General features: G+C 35.7%; 1 long non-coding RNA gene across 1 annotated transcript; it reads left to right on the forward strand.

The window, feature by feature from the left end:
* The first annotated feature begins 2,726 nt into the window (after window positions 1–2,726).
* Window positions 2,727–4,521, forward strand: LOC122177291. Its single transcript, XR_006178038.1, has 2 exons — window positions 2,727–2,848; window positions 4,301–4,521. It is a non-coding gene; the product is annotated as an uncharacterized LOC122177291 (long non-coding RNA).
* Window positions 4,522–19,689: the final 15,168 nt, after the last annotated feature.

The following is a 19,689-nucleotide window of genomic DNA, read 5'->3' on the forward strand; positions in this document are numbered from 1 at the left end:
ATGTTCTTTGTGGAAATAATTAAACGGTTTATCACCTTATCATCTGCTGTGACACTTTTTTGTTTTTCTTCTTCTGAGTAATGCAGGAAGAAATGTCTGATAAGTGACATTCTTTATTTTGACAAAATCAAAATCAGAGTGGTAAGTTAGCTGGAATTACAATAAGACAGAGCACCAAGTGTATCAGCACACTCACTTCTCTTACTCACTTATATTTCAGTCTTATGCACTGTAATAAGTATTAATTGAGTAAAGTATTTTTAAATACAGTGATGTGAATGAAATTGTACAGGTAACTGCTGCTTAGATTACTGAATATCATTAATTATGCCAAACTTTACAAGCATGAGGCTGCATTTAAGATTAATCATTTGTCATTTCAAATATAATTGTTTATTATTGCTTACCTTATGGAAAAACAAAAGCTATACTAACTTTATTTTGGCTGTTTATTGGTTAGTGTGTATATAGTATATGGACATAACATCAAATATAAGACGTTGTTTAATTAAACCTACTGCTGTGTGATAGGAACAATGTCCTATTAATAGATAATGAACATTTTTCTGTAGTTGAAATGATAGATCTTGAACTTTTAGAGCAGATGTCACAGACTTTTAAGAGAGAAAACTGCGTTAATCTCAGTTTGTAATAGGATCATTCCAGCTATCCAAAATCAGAGAAGTAGAGAAAATTGAGAGTAATGTCCCACAGGATTGTGTAATTAGTAACACCTGCAGGCTCTCACTTCTTCTCTGACTTTATGCTAACTTTCTTCTAGTCTACGGTCTGCAGCAAACCTGTGATAACTGGGGAAAAAAAAGGTGTCTGGTTGGAGTTTCATTGTACAGACATCTCAAGGACAGAGGTAGAGTAGTTTAAACACCAACTCTTGCTCAGGGCTATGCCTCAGGGTGCAGCTGAATGCACAGAATTGCACTAGAAACATTTTCAGATACTGTCTTTAAAAATAGGGTAATAGCCTGTCCTAGTTCCATATTTCATGATCTCTCAGCCATTTACCACACTAAGCAATGCTAGTAGATCATATAAGCACTGGATGCTTCCACAGAACATGAAAAAACCTCTAGTGAAACACATGAATTTTCCCTTTGGATAACCAGCCTGTGCAACTGAACATGATAAACCAATATTAACATGCCTTAGAACGTAAAAAAGTTCTCACATAATGAAACTAAGGAATTACAGCATATGAATTAGCTCTATAGTGAGGTCAAGGGACCTTATTCCATTTCATTCCCTTCTGAAATACACAGCATTGAAACTGAACTTTTGCAAATACAGATGGGCTTCCTGAAATGATCAACTGACTGCCTAAGATTCAGTTGTACTGTGTTTATATTTAAATTCAAGCTTTATTATTGTTCCATAATGTATTTCTGTATTTAATTCATGAATTCTTTTGGTGGCATGGCGGTTTAGCACACTTGCAAAATTGACCAAAGCTTTCTTTGGCCTTGAAACTAATGGGAAGAGGGGGTGCTGTCATTTTCAGATCAAATAGTCACTAGGGTATTTTTGTTTGCTTTGTTGTGTTTTGTTTCTGCTCCTATTTTTGCTTTTCTCTATTATTTCAGCATAGAAGTGTGTTATGTCTTATGGAATTATATTCAGAATATAAAAAGTTAAGTCCAGTAATTGTAAACTTACTGAAGAAATTAGCATAGCTTATGTCAGAAAGAAAGTTACATAAAAATTTATTAAACCAATGCTTCACCAAATTTTGATGAAATACAAATCACTTATCCTGTTTAAGATGCAGCATAGTAATTTTGTTGGAATTATGGTACTCTTCATTCTTAAAGGATCATCAAATGATTCAGGTTGCTCCGGAAGTAATGCCTCCTATTTTATTATGTTGGCCAATGACATCAGAGACAATGTTGGTGGTACGACTGTAGATGTCGAGTCTTCACACCAATGTTCCATTATGCTTTGTTATTGTGTAACAGATGGCAGCAGAGAGGCAGTTTAGCAGAATAGCATCTGACATGGAAGTGAGTATGAAGATAAGGTGTGGAATTGAATTCCTCCATGAAAAAAACTGCACCCACTGACATTCAGTAACACTTGCTGAATTTTTATGAAGACCAAAAAGTGGATATGAGCACAGTGAAGCAGTGGGTGTTGCACTTCAGCAGCAGCAACATGGAAAGACAGTCACATTATGGAAGGCCGTGCACAGCTATTGTAATATCATGAAATGAAAAGCATCTCAGTTATCTCATCTGTGCAAATTGGCTAACAGTGGTGGCTATGTTGAAAAAAGTGTTTTGTAGCTGAGAATTTGCTCTAGCAAATAGTGTTAGTTTGCTCTGTTGTAGTTTTCATGGAAATAAATAAGAGGCATTATTTTCAGAGCAACCTTTGTATACCTCAATAATACTGGAAGAGCTGAATCTAAATTGAAAGTATGTTTGTATTTCTGCTGGTATGTGGAGGCTGTTACTGTGAGACTACTGCTGGCCATCAGGGCTTTCTACTAGAACTACCTAACAGATCAGACCTGCAAAAAATGTCCTTGCCATTTCCATGTGCACAGAATCTGTTCCACCTGAACTCTGGTTAACTAATTTCAGAAGAAGAGCTGTATCTAAACTTTATGGGTATTTTTAAACTTCATTGACAAGGTCAGTATGTACAGAAATGCCTTTTCCTTCCTAACAGATTTTCTGTGAGGGGGCTTGGGGACAGGAAGCAGCTTGTTTCTTGTGATTACTTGCTGCTCTACTCTTCTGAAAAAGAATACTGCAGTCGTATGTTGCCTGAGCCATGAGATCTACATACTGTATCTGTCTACTTTCAAAGCACCTATTGCTACATAGAGGTATGTTTACTCTGTATGCAGTAAGTATATTGGTAGTGAACTATGCTAAGATGAGAAAATGTGCTAAAAGAACAAGAGATTCAACTGAAAAGGAACTGCTTAATAAAATTTCTACTTTAAGATAGCAGCAAATTACGGCCATAAAATTCTCCACAAAGGTAAATAGGTTTAGTTTATGGAGAAGTTAAAGGACACTCAAAGCTCAAGATGATTTCATGAAATATACTCCATCTCATTTTTAAAAACAAAACAAAAAAAAACCACACACAAAAATGTAGCTAGGCTACACTTCATTAAACTGTATACTTCATAACTCTCACACGTATATGGCAGTTTCTGTTCTGCTTCTTAGAGACTATTTAATAGTGAAGCGCCATAGGAAAGTCTCCCATTATGAAGACTTCATTATTTTTCTAGTGACGGTGCCAGTGCATCATAAAATAGCATAATAATTAAAAACTAAAACTAGTGTCAGTAGAAGAAAAATGAATGAAGAATTCACTGATGCAGAATATCTTTATTTAGTGTTTATTACCTTACTAATTCATAAAACCGTTACAATGGTTATTGCTATCTTCATTAGTATGTGAACTCGCAAGGTGATTAACAACAGTAAGTACAAATAAAGATCAGGAAATTAATAACCAGGATGATGAAAACAGCTTTTAAAATCTGGGATTATTTATCTTTCCAATTTTAAATAAATAATAAAAGAGAAAAAAACCTATTTTTACTTCTGCATTTTATTTCTGCTAATTACTGCACAAATTACATTGAACACATTGTAAAGAGAAATGGATAATTACTCAAAAGCAATTAAAGATTCTAAGTCTGTATAGTAATTATGATTATTTTCTTTGGAAAATAAGAGTGCCATTTATCTTTAATGTATGCTATGTAATTAAGACTATATGCAGTTATCTTATCATCCACTTCCAAAGGGGATTGTCTTTTAAAATATTTGGCAAGAGTGAAAGTAGTTGTGTACAGTGGGACACTCTTATAAGTAAAGAATGTTTTAAAGTAAAGAATGTTAGTCATAACTTCAGTATTCCTAATCTGCAGTTTCCTAATTTGTTTATACTTAGTGACTTCCATCATGACTGACCTAATACTAGACCTGACAGTCACTTCTCTTGCTCTTCTATGTCTCTATGAATTCTCTGTATTTTACTAAATTCCTCAGCTTCTGTTGATCTATTTAACTGTCCCAGCCAAGTGTCTACTCATGACTTTGTAAAGCTGAACTTTATGCAGTTTTGCTTAAGAAGTATTTGAAAGATTGCTGTGCAGCAAGAACTGTGCTCCAGTTCTTCATTCCTGAGCAACTTCTATAGTCAGATAAGGAAAGGGGCAAGAAAAAAGTGGCCTTTCAAAATAGTTATTAATGTTTAAGCTGATGAGTAACTTTACATTGTTCTTTACCCACATAGTTTATCTCCTTCTATGCAGATCTTTCCAGGCTAATCCTTCCCTAGCTTATAGAAAGAAATTCTGCAACACTAATACTGCTGAATGCAAGAACGCACAGAGCTTGACTTCTGGAAGAGGTCACTAAGGGATGTGATCCAATGTGCTCCACATCTACTGGAAATGCAGCTGTAGTATTAGCATGCTTTGGATTGGGTTATATCATTGAATCATATATGGGCAATAAATAGAATAACTCCTAACACCGTGCTGACTTTTCCTGTGGCTCTAAGGTAGTCACAAAAGGAAATATCCAATGATAACTGAGTTCTCTCCCAGTGACACACAGCTTGGCTATATTAGCAACCTGTTGATCTCATGTGAAGTCCCTACAATGCACTACCCAGGAGCAGCATGAACATCCTGAGAGGGTAGACTTTTGTGGAAGTCTCAAAATGGAGAAAAATAATTCTAAATCAGAAGATCTGTAGCTCTTCCTCAATATGATGATCTGACATAAATATAAGCAACACATACTCTCTTAATGATTGTGGATGAGATTTCAGCAACACTTTTTTGGGAGTCCACTATGGAAATTGTGAGTTCTCTTGTAAGCTATTACTTGCTCCGTTTTTGTTCTTGGAATGACACAGTTTTTCATCTTTAAATAACATATGTTGAGTCCAATTGGGAAGTATTTTGACAGTATGTGCCATACTCTTGATTCTTTATGAAACAGAGTATGGGAATTCTGTGCTGTTCACAGCACCAATTCAAAGGGAAATTGGAAATCACTTTAGCACTAAGCATTTTCAAACCTGATGCTTCAGAGACTGTCTCTCAACAATAGTGATGAAGAATCACGTTAATTAACAGTTAAGTAACAATTATTATCCCTGTGGCATCAAAAGACTTCACATTTCTCTTTAAATTTAGTACATCAGATTATCATTTAAAAAACAACAGTATTTTATAATAATGTAGAGCACCTGCCTGACCTGAGCAAAACAAAATATTGTTGAAATTCGAGACCTTGGTTTTTTAACAAGACATCAGCCAACTTTAAGTATGGTTGCTGGACAGAGTCCACCAACAAATAACAGAAAAGGAGTGAATTAAATACTGCCAGGTCACATTCTTTTGGATGACTGACTGAGATATCTGCCATAAATGTGCCATTTGGAAGTGAGAGAAGGCAAGTAGACTTCTTGAAGGTAGACAAGACAGCTTGTGTCTTAGTGCTGTTGAAGAGATGCCTGGGAAAAATGCTGGTGGGTTGTTGCACTCTGCAGAGATCTGCTGCACTGTATCTGTGATTTTGAGAAAGAGTCCAAGAGCAGGAGTAGGGTGAGAAGCCAAGGCCTGACCTGAAAGGGGAGAGCTAAGGGCTTCTTGCAGTTGCATGGAAACAGTGAGCACACACTTTGCCATTGTAGACATTCAGTTGCTGGAATCATCCAGCCATTACAGAAATCCAGCCATTGGAGCAGGTCAGCAATTGGAACTGTTGAGCAGTGAGCAAGCATGACAACATGGCTCTGTTTTGGGGACTGATTTTGCATTCAGCAGCAAGTAACGACCTGGAAACAGCTGGAAGAGGAAAGTCATGGTCTTTTCATATCTTGTTGAGCTTTTATTTTGTCAACAAGTATGAAGCCATAAAGCCCAGAGATAAAGATGACCACACATAAATTAGGGCTGCATTCCATGATGTAGTGTATTCTTTATGTAGGTAGTTCTTGGCATATTTATTACTGTGTTACTGTAACTTCCTGAGGTGGGCTTTTTTTTGCTACAGTTCTGAAATGCCCAACACAGCCAAACAGTAAGGCTGTAAATAGAGCCCATGGAACTTTCTTTTATGAAATGTACGGCAATGTGAATATTTAAACACAAAAAGTAAGAAATTTATCACCCTGAGTATCTAAGTCATTACTGAAGTAAAATGTTGGGTTATATACTATTTATCTACTCTATACAAACATCCTAGAGTAGTTATGAAACAAGTGGTTATATGCTGTTTTATTTATGTATTCTGTTAAACAGTGCTCTACAAAGATAGCAAAAAATGTGTATTAGTACTAAATCTAGCCATGCAGTTTAAAAAGATTTCTGGATTTCACCACAATGACATTCTATGCAAATAGAATTTAACACATGTAAAATTAATTTGAAATAAACTACTGCGTCATATAGCAGTTACATATGAACATAATGAAGGTCTAATCATTCCATAGTGAGGCTCTTAACAGATTGTCCTCCAAATGAATGCACTTAATGTTTAACTCTTTCTTTGGCATTACACATCAGAAGTTCAGCATTTCTAAATTTTTAATTGGTATGTATGCCAACCATTTCCAATTAATATATATATAGTTAAATAACTAAATCAGTGTTTAAGCTCCTTTACCAAAACAAATCCAGCCACATACAACGGCAGTTTGTTAGTGGTCCCTTTTCAGAAATTGCTGGTCTCAGCAATTCTTGATAATTGTGCTCTTCTTGCTTGGATGCCTACAGTCAGTCACTCTATGTTCTGATTCAGTAATATAAAACAATAATCTTCCTCTAAGAATATCTCAGTGAAGTTGGATTAATCAAGGACTAAACAGATCACCACTGTAAAGGGAAATTCCATTTTTTTTCAAACGTCTGAGGAGAAACATTTAGCTACCTTGTAGAAAGGCTCTTCTTTCAGCAGGTTGAATGTTGTTATCAGCAAAATGCAAGAAAGATTAAGGATCCTTCTTTTTTTTTTTTTTGATTTCTAGATTCAAGTCAATCTTTTCTCAGCCAATATTTTGTGGGAAAATATACCTGAGTTTGAATGATACAGACTGTACAAATAACTGTGTTATAATAATGAGTTTAAATGGAATCTGAGAAGTTATTTGTCATTCATAAATAAAGTCTGAGAAAGAATCAGAAAGAATATATATCTTACCTTGGAACTGCAATGGTGCTATTTTTTGTCATTTCACTCCAGGTTAATTAATTCCATATTATATACTAAAGAGAATGAAAGACATATGTCCCTGTGAACTCAATATTTGTCACACTGCTACAAGAAAATGGATTTCTCTAGTTAGGTGTTGATGATATTATTGTGCTACCTACTACATTGTGCTATATCTATTACATATATATATCAGCAGTATATTGTGCTACCTACCAGGGGGAGATAGTGTGGTTCTTGTGGGCAACTTCCTGAGGGCTTAATAAGTTCTGATTATGTACTTGGAGCTGTGCAGCTTTGCTTTAGAATGCTGATAAGTCAAGGTATGAAAATATTCATAGTTTTACTGTCTACATGTATTCAGGAGCCATATGTTGCATGTAGCAGATCACAGAGGAGAAAAGAACTCTTAGAAGTCTTACCATACCCCTCAGGGATCCCTTACCTCTAGTGTGGAGCTGGGTTGGCTGGGCCAAACAAGCAGCAAGTGCAGCTATAGAAGCTGCAATGGTACCCACACTGCTCAAGGAGTTCCAGCTTGGCATCCTGTGTGGGGAAACAGAAATGTGGTTCTTCCCATTTGTTCAAAGGTTCCAGTTTAGAAAGATCATATAAAGTGAGTAAAAATACTTCTTTAAAAATGCATCAGAAAGTACATGAAAGACTCTGTGACAAATCAAAGAACATGCTGCATATTTTAAAACTTCTTTTCAAAGGCATAAAGCATATAGTTATATATATATATATATAACTACATATAGAAAATATATAGTTTTAATACTATTCACTTCATATACACAGCTTAAAATAATTTTGCAGGGAATTAAGTGTTGCATCAATAATCATTAATGATTGCCAGTGTGTTATTGTACAATAAATGGATCCTTCCCCTAATTACTTCAAGGCAATAATGCTTTCATTTTTATTGCAGTAATTTTTAAGCTATTGAACAAGAACCTGATACTGTAGTCTGTGGAGCTACAGGCATATTATTGGTGATGGTCCTATCAGTGCACTAAAGTGAAATGTTTTCTCTTCAAACTAAGCATGCTAGTCTTTGTCAGCGTGAGATACACTACTGCACATAATGAAATCAATTTCTTTTTTGAGATTCCTTAGATTAAGGTAGGCAACATGCTGCTACCTTCAGTGAAGAGACTGGTACATCTTACCTGATACAATCTTGATATGATGAAAGATCAGTCGTGCAAAACTTTGGTCAAGCCATGCTGAAAAATAACATCTTTCTGTTCACTGGTTATTTGCCATCCCTGACTCCATATCAAGTTCTTGTCAAAAACACTTCTCTCCAGCAATGAGCACTCCATGGTTAAGGTCACGTTTGAAAACAAACTGCTTGTTTCTATTTCATAAATTATGACAAACTGTAGAAGCCATGTGTATTGATTGTCACTTGCCCATTTTAGCACTGATGATCAAAAAGTATGCATCACTAGTTCTGACGGTGTTCTTTTGCTAATATAAACAGAAAAATGTATTAAATATACAGAATTGACAAATTCCTTCAAAAACTGCTGCAGGTGGGTTCCCATTTGTTTTTCTTCACTGCCTCAGAATAAAAGAAGGCAAAAATACTTAAAGACATACATGAGAAAGGACTTTTGCTTCTGGGACTAGTATGGCATAGTATTTCCTTCAGGCACAGGAATTAATTGAAACAGTATATAGCTACTCTGACTGTACTGAAATTTCTTATAAGCTTTAAAATAGGTGGCTTTTGGGGGGTTAGAAAAAGTTAAACTTACTTCAACATTTACTGAATTTGGAGTTCTGAGTATCAGCTGTAACTTTGTTTTTAGTACCATTGCTGCCAGGCAAAATGGGAGAAATCTGGGTTTGGAAGGAATGCGTGTCAGGAGTCATTAAATATCTCTTAGGGTGCTGAAGCTATTCAGCTCTTTTTTTTTTTTTTTTTCCTAAATTCATTAGAAATATTCAAGGAATAAAATATGGTTTCTTAGCTGCAGTCATTGTGCTCCTCATCATTTCCTTGAAGATACAAGCACCTTATGACTTTTGATTAAGATGAGGGAATGTGAAAAATGAGGACAGCATCAAAAAGCTGGAAAACTGGAAAATGTTCAATTATTTAAACAAAGATTTTTTCTTTTGCTTAGTAGATACATATTTAACATTAAAATTCCTGATCAGAAACATTATCTTTCATCTCATTTTTTAACTTGCTGGTGATTTTCCTAATCACAAAATGAGTTTTTTAAATCTGCTTTAGCTCTAATTTGCTCCTCTCCCATCTTTTCCACTTCTAAGCTTGTCCTCAAATAGTAATCTTTCCTTTTCCTCTTTTAAGACTTTCAAGAAACATTTGAGTAGTTTATCCATCCATGCAGTCTAACAAAACATTTACAAAACGTTATTACCTGCAATGATATTCTAGTAATTGCATTTACTTTCCACTATTTTAAACATGCAATACCTTATGTGATTATGTTTCTAAAAAGATGTCTGTATATATGTGCAGTGTCTCAGCAAAGATTATATGGTGTTATTATTCTCCAAACAGGCAGCAGTCCAAGTGTGACATTAGTCTACATTTAATGTTATCAAGAACAGGGACAAAGCTGGGATTGGTATTTTCAAGAAGTTATCAAGGTTGTCATGTTGTCATGTGCTGGCAGCACTGAAAAGCTATCACTTACTTTCTTCTGCTCCCTTATTGGCTAAAGCTACCAGAAGGGCAGTTAATTCCTCATATGTTGTAAAGGCCAGTTGATAACTGCCCTCATCTGAAACTTTCCTGAAAGCACCTGGCCTTATCACCATGATGAAAAGGATGTTCATTATTCTAGTTATTCAAAACCAAAACCTTCTTTCACTAAGGTAAGCAAGATTTTTTTTTTCCTCTAAACCTCTAAACCACTTCACTCAGCATATGCTGCAATGCTGCATATTTACAGCTTTGAAACTTGCATGTATTGGCTGAAGAGAAAGCTACCAGTTTCTCTAAACTTCTTGTTTTTCCAATTGTCAATTGGCAGGTAAGTAAATTCTGTACATTTAGTGTTTACTATACAGAAGTTTACTCCATGGAGAAAGGAGAATGACACACTTGATTCTTTTATTGCTCTTTTACTTGTTAGTGCTCTGACCCTTATATGAGAGCTTGTTTAAAGTTTAAATAGATTAATATTCAAAATACTGATTACCACTGAGAAATCATGAAAAATTATGTTAAAATTTTCTAGCACTCTGGGAATTCATAGAATCACTGAATATCTGGAGCAGGTAGGGACCCATAAGGACCATCGAGTTCCTCTCCTGGCTCCACACAGCACCACCCAAAATCCAAACCCTGTATCTGATCCCAGTGCTTCCAGAAATCTGGCACTGGGGGCCATGCCCACTGCCTTGGGGTGAAGAACAGTTACCTAACCCTCACCCTCCCCTGGTGCAGCTCCATGCTGTTCCCTCAGGTTCTGTCACTGTCACCAGTGAGAAGTGACTGAAAAGTATATTTTGATTGTGTGAAAAGAAAATCATGCAAGGTAAATCAGCAGTAGCAATTAATGTTTCTAAAGACTAATTAAAGCAATTTCAGTTTTTTTCTTTATGAAGACAAGCTTTTTTTTTTTTTTTTTTTTTTTTTTTTTTCTTTCCCCTACTACTGTAAGTAGTACTACTGTAATCTATCATAGTTAAAAAATATTGAGATTTGCTGGGTACCAGCATCTGATATGCCAATCTATCTGTTATTATTTCTTATTTCTGTTATCTTTTCTTCAATGACTGCTCTCATTACCTGCTTCTGTCTCTGCTTGTTGCAGAGATTCCTTGCAGGAGTCCTCACTCTCCTAGTCATTCTTCTATCCAGTGCTTGTTCTGTTATCCTCTCCTGAGTTCTACCTTTGCTACACTTGCTATTTTCACTAGCCCTGCATCATGCCACTCCTTATACGTTAGCTATTTTGGTTTCACATTTGTTAACAGCTGCCTCATTTCTGCTCTTGGAAGAGTGCCTGTGACGGAGGTCTGAGTACAGTCTCTTAGCTGGTATGGGACTGCTAAGCAGCTTATTCTGTCTGGTGCACAATCAAGATGTATAATCAAAGCTTTATGTCTTCTCCACTGTATAACATTTGCTTTATAATGTTTATAGTCCAAGTATCCACACAGCTCAGGAACAGTCAAGTGTCTTGGCTTTGTGCATCAATTCAACTATATATGTTTCTTCATTTTATGTACCTTCTGCTTTTGCAGACATGCTTCTCAGTGGCACACAGAACAACTAATAAGCCCTTTCAGTCCTTTAGTTCTTTCTGTTCATCTCCCATTTTCTCCAAAAGGGGAGTCAAAATATTGTGCCCTTTTTTCTTGAGTTTCCCACCCAAACTCTGCTCTACTATGATTGCAAGCTACTAGAAGTTGTATTCCAGTTTTGTATAGTTTAACACTAGAAAGATAATGCAAACAGAGCTGTCTTCAGGAGAGAGAAGAGTCTAGGAGGTCACATAATTGTGATGTTAGTACTCAGTTAATGATAATCATGCATCTTTTAAGTGGTATGATGAGACCATTACCTTTTCTTAGATTAAATACTACAGTATAGCTAATTTTGCTCAACTTTAAAACTTATTCCTGAATATTGTGGCAAATGTCCTTGTACTGGCACATTGGAGGTAAAATTCCTTTTCATTGCAGAACATGTAGCATTTAAGTGTAGCACTTTACTGGGCTGTCCAGCCTAGTGAAATGGAGAGTTTGTGATCTGTCATAGCTCCTAAGGCAAAGCCATTTAGTATGCCCATTTAGCGTGTAGAATCCAACTGTTCATTTGGGCAGCAGGAAATCAGTTATAAGCCAAACTTAATTTCCCTGTCTTCCAATGTTGGAGTTTTTATTAAGTACCATTTGACTTTTACATTCTATACACCTGAGATTTGCTTAGCTTGACCGCAACTATATATTAAAGACTTATCTCTTTTAGGTATTGATAGATACATAAAATCAAAGGCTAGATTTCTCTCCTGGGAATGTCATTTGTAGTAGATCTCTTGTTAAGGTATTTATTTGGCATTTCATAGATTTTAAGGGCAGACAGGAGCATGCTGATAATTAAGTCTGACTTCCTGTATTAGCTACACTAAGTACCTAATCCAATTAATTTATGCTGCAAGACTACAGCTTGAATTTAAAGCTACCAATTCATGTTTTTATGTGACACTAATCTTGACTTGGGGATTTTCCGTAACAGAAAATGCACCATCTTAGTAGGTTTGGTTAGCTGTTCCAACAGTAATTATTGCACTTGGTATTAAAATGCACAGGGCATTCTGGCACTTTGTTTTGTCTTGTCTTGTTTCTTTCCTAGATCAAGAAAACTGAATTCATTTGCACCTGTTTATTTGAGGTTCAGCACTAGTTGGTTTAGAGTTTGAAAAATTCAGTTGTTGAGGCTATTATTTTGCAGTCTGATACATATTAAAGGAACTTTTGTATTCTTCAAGCAAGCAAACAAGCAAACTTTCAAATTTCTCAGGGCAACATAAAATTTACATATTGTGTGCATACATTCTTTTTTTCTTCTTTTCTTCAGCAAAGTATCCCACTCCCCCTCTTAGTCTAATCTGGTTCCATGTTTTTGACATTTTCCCAGACATGGAGGTGGGTATTCAAAAGATGAAAAAGGCTTTCTCTTGTCAGTTTAGTAAAACTGTAAGAGAAGGAATAAAAGCAGCTGTAGAAACACATTTGTCACATCTGACAGATACATAGTCCAGTTTTGCATTGGAAATACATGGAAATTTCACTTGAGAGTTCATTTCATGGGTCTGATTCAGCTGCAGATTGGGTCCATAGTAGAAGAATGAATTTTCTGTTACAATGTGTAACCTCTTTTACCTTTAAGCAAGTTGTGATTTGTTCCATCTAGCCTTTTTGCATGTCTGCTTAGAGGAAAAAAAAAAGAGGAAGATATTGCTACAAAAGCAGAAGTTATAGGGGAATATTTTAAAAATGATAATGCAAAGGAAAATTAGAACAGTGAGAAAATTGAGACACAAATTGGAATTTTCAAAGCATCATGCAGCCTATTGATCTATGAGTAATTACAGTTCTCCTACTTTCACTAATGTAAGAGCCTTAAGTCACAAGATCAGTTTAGTCCTGATGAGAAAGTTGATACTTAACTCTAATCTAATCTTTACTCGGGCAGATTTTTTATCATTAGCTTTCTCTTTAAGAACTGTCATCAAGAATATTATTCGTTATTAGTGACATTACTGCAGTAGGGTTTAAAGTACTATTTCAAATTTAAGTAAAATAAGAACAGAGAATATTACTACTGGAAGGCACTCATCCAGGAATTTGTATGTTATTATAGAGAAGCGATGGAGAGAAGTTGTACAGCTATGCTTTATTATTCATTGTTGATGGAGATATTTTTAGTTAGCCTAATGCTGGCGTAATTATGCAAATGAATGCTCTTCCTGCATGTTAGGATTCTGGATAATGTAGCAACAGAAGTACTAAACTCAGACAATCAGAATATTTTCTAGGGTTGCACATTTTTATGCTCTGTTGAAATTTGTCAATACTTCAGCAATAATGGCAGCTTTTATAGTTTTACCTTCTGATATTACCACGTGATGATTAGTGTAAAGTCAGTTTGGGTAATTATAAAAAGAGTGAGTCATAAGTGTATCAGCTGAAGTGTAGCAAACATTAAAGACAAATATGAGAGATGGAAAAAAAGTATATCTTCTGGTTACAACAGAGGTAAGACAATACAAGTTGGATGTTCCAGGGAAGTCATGTGCTGAAGCACAGCAATTAAAGGACTGGAAACCCACAGTAGATAACACATTTCTCTCTGGCAGCTACCATCAGGTCTCTTTTGGCTTATAAGTCTCATTTAACAATGATTTGATATTGTCTCACAAATTGGTGAGCTGCAGCCTGCTCTGCTTTAATGCCATAAGCATTATGCTATAAACATATGACCAATGCAATAAGCCAAGAATTCTTAAACCCCGACAGGACTTCTTTTTGTATGCAGATGTGTCATCTGGGTCCCGCTGCTCTGATGTCGTCCTTATGTATTTACAGATAAAATTTCAACCGTTCTGTTCTCATTTCCCTTTTCAAAAAACAAAACAAAACAAACAATGAGCAACGAGGCTCCTGTTTATTATGAGACAATAAATAATTAGGAGAATAAACCTTATGTATTTGGGATTTCTACTTCTCTGATGATGAGGAAGATACATTAGGCACAACATAACATGCAATATTGACATAAATTCGGATCGTCATTTTACGGAAATTGCTAAGACACTGCCTCACTGCCTGAAGGAATGACTGAGCACCCAGTGGAGTGACACAGCCAGTCCTGGGAGCACAGTTGGAAGTAATTCACCTGTGGGACTGAAAGGCATAGAACCTTGTCCCACCCTTCCCTAAGACTCATATAAGAGCAGGCTGCCACAAGGGAAGGATTTCTACCTGGAGATCTCTCCTTTTGGAGTATCAGTGAGCCCTGATCCTTGGAACCAGGTATGCATGAGATAAAATGGCCTTTGGAGGTGCAACTAGGACCTAAGTGGTGTGATCTACTTGCACCTTGTGACAGACTGTTAGAAGTAGGCAGAACAGTCATCCTATAAGTAGTTGACAAATGGCCCTCAAAAATTATAGTGCAAACCCCAGTTTTCATTGCTAAGGGGACACTAATCATGTTGTTATGGCAAATTAGAATCCTCCTTCCTCCCTTTTTAGTTTCTGATATAGTAATGCAACCATCAACATCAGGCCAAAGGGTGTGGTATCAGAGACCTGGGCATGCTGCTGTACAAGCAAAAATATTAATTCAAAACAGAAATACTACGTGCATTCATACTGGTACCAACTAAACACTTACTCTACTCCTCGTGAGATCCATGACCCACCTAAACCACCAGCAGAGGCAGGTGGCATAAGCAAACATGGATATGTTCCAGTGCCACTGAAGGATATTCACAAGATCCTGATCCTGTTCTTCAGTGGCATCAAGTGATGGACTTTTTGAACATCTTTCAAGCTGAAATGGTACAATCCAAAACTCTGGACTCTTTATATCACAATGGGAAAAGTTGTATCCGCATTGCGATATAACATCTGTCGTGTTATAAATTGTACAGAATAGTTTGCCCCCGATTTGCTCAATTAGTGGTTCATGCCGTGAAGCGGTGGAGTGTATGAGAATTGCGAAGTCATGGCCTGAACCAATGACTGAATGCCTGTTGAAGGAACACAGCCAACCCTGGGAGCACAGGTGAAAGCAATTCACCTGTGTGACCAGAAGGGATAGAGCCTGATCATACCCAACCCTAAACTGCATTTAAGGGCTGGCTGCCACAAGCAAAGGATTTCTACGTGAAGATCCCTCCTTTTGGAGTATTCAGTGAACACTGATCCTCGGGATTGAAAAGCGAATCTATCTTTCTTTAATTGGATTGTAATTATTACCCTTTTTTGGGTAATTTAAATCTGGTTATCTGCCATTGCCTTTCCCTACAGGCATATAATTGATGAGCGAGGTAACAGGCATTTTTTGATTTGGTTAGTCTGGCTTCTTTTCCATTACACTGAAGAGTTATAAAACATTTCTTGTATTCTTATCTAATCTTAACCTGAACATCTTATTGAAGAAACTCTCTGTCGCTGCTGTCAGAAAATGTGTCCTCATTAACAGGCTGTATTTAACCTTTAAGTTGTCTTGATGGAAATATTTTTAAAAATTCTTGAGAGCCAGGATTTAGCTTTTGCAGTAAAGGCAAATGAAAGATGATAATCATCTCTGATTCTTCTTTTTTTTTGTAATAAGTGTGTAACAGTGTTATTTCTAAATAATTTTAGACTGGGTGTTGTGCTTCTCCCTGCAAAACTGGAGAAAAAAGATCATTGTCCTTCATAAAAAATGAATTGCAAGAATTCATATAAGGTAATAACTGAATGTAAAAACTAGTCCATGTTTACTTCTAGTATAAGTATTCAGTGTTTAATTTGCAAGTTTTGCTCCAAAGATTAGTTAATGGGTTAAAAGATACAAAGCCACATTGGTCTGGTCATACAGTTTCAAACAATTCTCTGTGACACAGTATTTGCTCAACACTTCATGACTTCCAGTGCTTTAGCATTTCAAATGATAACAGTGATGAGTATTATTTCCCTTGCTGTATTTATACACTGCATTGACATTTGCATAATTTAAAAAAAAAAAAAAGCAAAAAAAAAAAGCTTGAATTGAAAAACTTCAGAAAAAGATTAGAAGATTTTGTTATTTGTTCTCTCTCTGCATTGATAGATTTGGCTGCAGATCTAGTACTATAGGAACACAGCAAAATATCTGATACTTGCAGACATTAACCAAAATAATTTAAGTCTAGGAGCAATGTGTATACCTAAATCTTTTAATAAAATTCTCATATGATAAAGAAACTTTGGTCTGCTTAAGCTGAAACAATTAATTCCAGAATTATATTCTTACTGAAAAATCAGAAGCATTGTGGCGCTCCCTCATCCTCCTCAGTTCACGATTGTTAACTTTTCAAAACAGAATTTCATAAAAGAAATACTCAGATAGATTAGGTGATCTGTAAAACAGCAAATTTCAAATTTTCAGCTTCAGTAAACAGTTTTCAGACTTTAATTAAGTGAAGCATTTCATAAAACATATTTAAAGGTCAAATTTAGAAGCACATTTGTTTACAAGGAAAGACTGTGTTTTCTCTAATGACACTAAATGTTAGATTAAATTGCAGAGATATCTGGTAAAACGTTAAAATACTTTGTTCTAGTATTTGAAATATCTATTGAGAATATCATATTTTTTAATTAATTACATTCTAGAAAAAAAATGAAAGAAGTGAAAGAAAAATAGGAGTTCAAAGCATTTTTAGTAGTATCATTTGGAAGAATGTGTCAAAATTCATAAACTTTCTATGATTAGTCATTTTCTTAGTGTGCCTACTTGCAGTATTCTCATGTATTTCTTTGTATGTGGGCAGTTTTAACACTATGAACTTGTGGAATTATAGTTAACAATGCTATGTTGAGTTTGAATAACAACATTAAATTCTGTTTTGTGCTGCAAAACAGTGGTTATCTTCCAGAGTCCATCAGACAAAATGATTGAAAAATGGGAGCTGCATTTATTTGATTCTTCAGCAGATTTCCTCCTGCCTTTTTTACCCAACTGGTGATCTGTTCTCAAGAGTGAATTTCTTCTTCCTTGACAATAACAAATATGATGAAACATACGGCAGTTCCCAGAAGGTAGAGAGCTAGCGCAGTTAGATCATATGCCATTTCCCCGAGCTCTTACTGTAGAGAAGGCAGTCGAGGAGAGGAGTGGCTGCATCCAGCACTCTGCCAGCAGTACTGGGTTGCTGGGTGATTACCTGGAGGGCACCTTCTTTATCCTGGGCCTGTTTAAAAGCTTGGGCAGCGGACCAGGAAGCCATCGCAACTTTCTCTGACTGCCTCTCCCTTTCTTGTTTGCCAAATATATGCTTAATGAAGCAGGAAGCCTGGCCCACAGTCCACTGCTTTATATCGATGTAACTAATCTATAATTTGTGTAGCTGAGTTCAGAGAGTTGGATACCTAATTTCCCAGTAGGAGGATTATTATATCATATGCTTCATATGTGTCTATAGATACACATTCTTCCCAGTGCACCAAAGCTAGTTTGTAATAAAACTGCTATGCTTTCTTAAATGTCTCACCAACATTTACAATCTGACTGTTTCTTATGATTATTAGCCCTTCCAAAACTCTTTCTTTACTATTCACCTAACTTTTTCCTTCCACTGGAGTAGCAAATGACCACCATGCTTAGCTACTGTGAGTGGTTTCTGATGGAAAGATGGGGATTTAGCACACCATAGAGCTTTTGATTTGTCCAGCAGTTTCCTTTCTTAGGTTTTACCTTAAACTTTGAACACAGTTTATACATTTGTGTAGGGGCAATATGACATTTTACTCCAAATTTAACAGATAACAGTTTGCAGCATCAGTTTCAGCTTCACAGTGCTTTCATATCTAAAGCAAAAAAAAAAAAAACAAAAAACAAAAAACAAAAAACATATGTTTTTATTACTGTTACCTGCTTCTCAATCAATGTGTATTTCTAAGTGTAGAATATTTTTTTTCCAACACTCAGTATCTCAATATCGTGGCTGAAGTCATGAAATGCTTAATATTACTGATTCCCTTTAGTAAAAGAGCTTTTAAAGACTTTTTTTTTTTTTTTTTTTTTTTTTTTTGTACTCTTTCTTTGCTCCAAACACTATTCACTTCTCTGAACATTCTCATTCTACTGAGTAAACACATAGCACAAGCTTCATGGAGCAGTGGTATGTCTTCAGCGAACATTTTTTTAGTTTTTCTCAGTGTTGGTTTTTTTCCCCTTTGAATTATGATGAAATTAAAATTGATGGAACCTTTCTCAGACTAACAGATGAAAAATACTACACACAGGCTTTAATCCTCTCTTCCTCCTACTGAATCCCAGAAATGTAAAGGTTCTTAATCACAAATCACAATACATTACAGTCTTGGAGTGAACAGTTAAGACCACCAGTAGTTTAATATTATGTTTACAACCATACTTTGTTCAGAATAGTCCTTTTGAAATTTGAGAATAACAAATGACAGGAATGAAAGAACATCCATAGGACATCTAATCCCTTTTCCTGCCCAACACCTGTGTAATTCCTGATAAATATCTATCTAAATGTGTTCTTAAAAATATATGCAATGCTAGTGATTGCACTGACTCCCTAGGCAGTCTATTCTAGTTGGCTTCATTATCTCAACGTTAGAAAATTTATCATGTCTCACTGGAATCTTTTTTAATGCAACTTAAGCTCGTTACTGTTTGTCCTATTGCCACAGGCACTGAGAATTCTGCAGCAGTTTTTTACTGCTGAAAGCTGTTCAGTCTCAGCACTGTTCTCTCTTTACTAGACAAAGCAGCTCTGTCAAATCACATTTTCTGCTTTTTGTTGTTCCCCTCTAGTGTCCAATTGGCCCACATCTTTCATACAATGTGGTTTGATCAATGCTGAGAGAAAAGGATTGCGCTGAATATTTTGCAGGCTGTATTTATACCTCCTAATGTACTTTTTTATAATGCCTAACACTGTTGACTCATATTCAGTTTATGATCCTTTTAAACCTTTAGATCTTCCAAAGCTACTACCTCACTAGTTATTAGTCATTTTGAATTTGTACAGCTTATTTTTCCTGCTTAAGTGTAGAACCTAGTGCTTACTTATTTCAGTAGTTTTGCAGAGTGTTTTTCCAGTTTTTAAAGATCGTTCCTTTATTTGTTGAATTTAATACACTTGTCATTCATACTAGCTGGTATCTGTGGTTTTAATAAACACACTCTCAGCTAGGCCATTAATAAAAATACTGTCTAAAACTTGGTGAAGATAACTATGTAATACATTCT

This window comes from Lagopus leucura, unplaced genomic scaffold (assembly GCF_019238085.1).
Source record: "Lagopus leucura isolate 7727_CA_CO unplaced genomic scaffold, USGS_WTPT01 Super-Scaffold_100001, whole genome shotgun sequence".
Taxonomy (NCBI): Eukaryota; Metazoa; Chordata; class Aves; order Galliformes; family Phasianidae; genus Lagopus; species Lagopus leucura.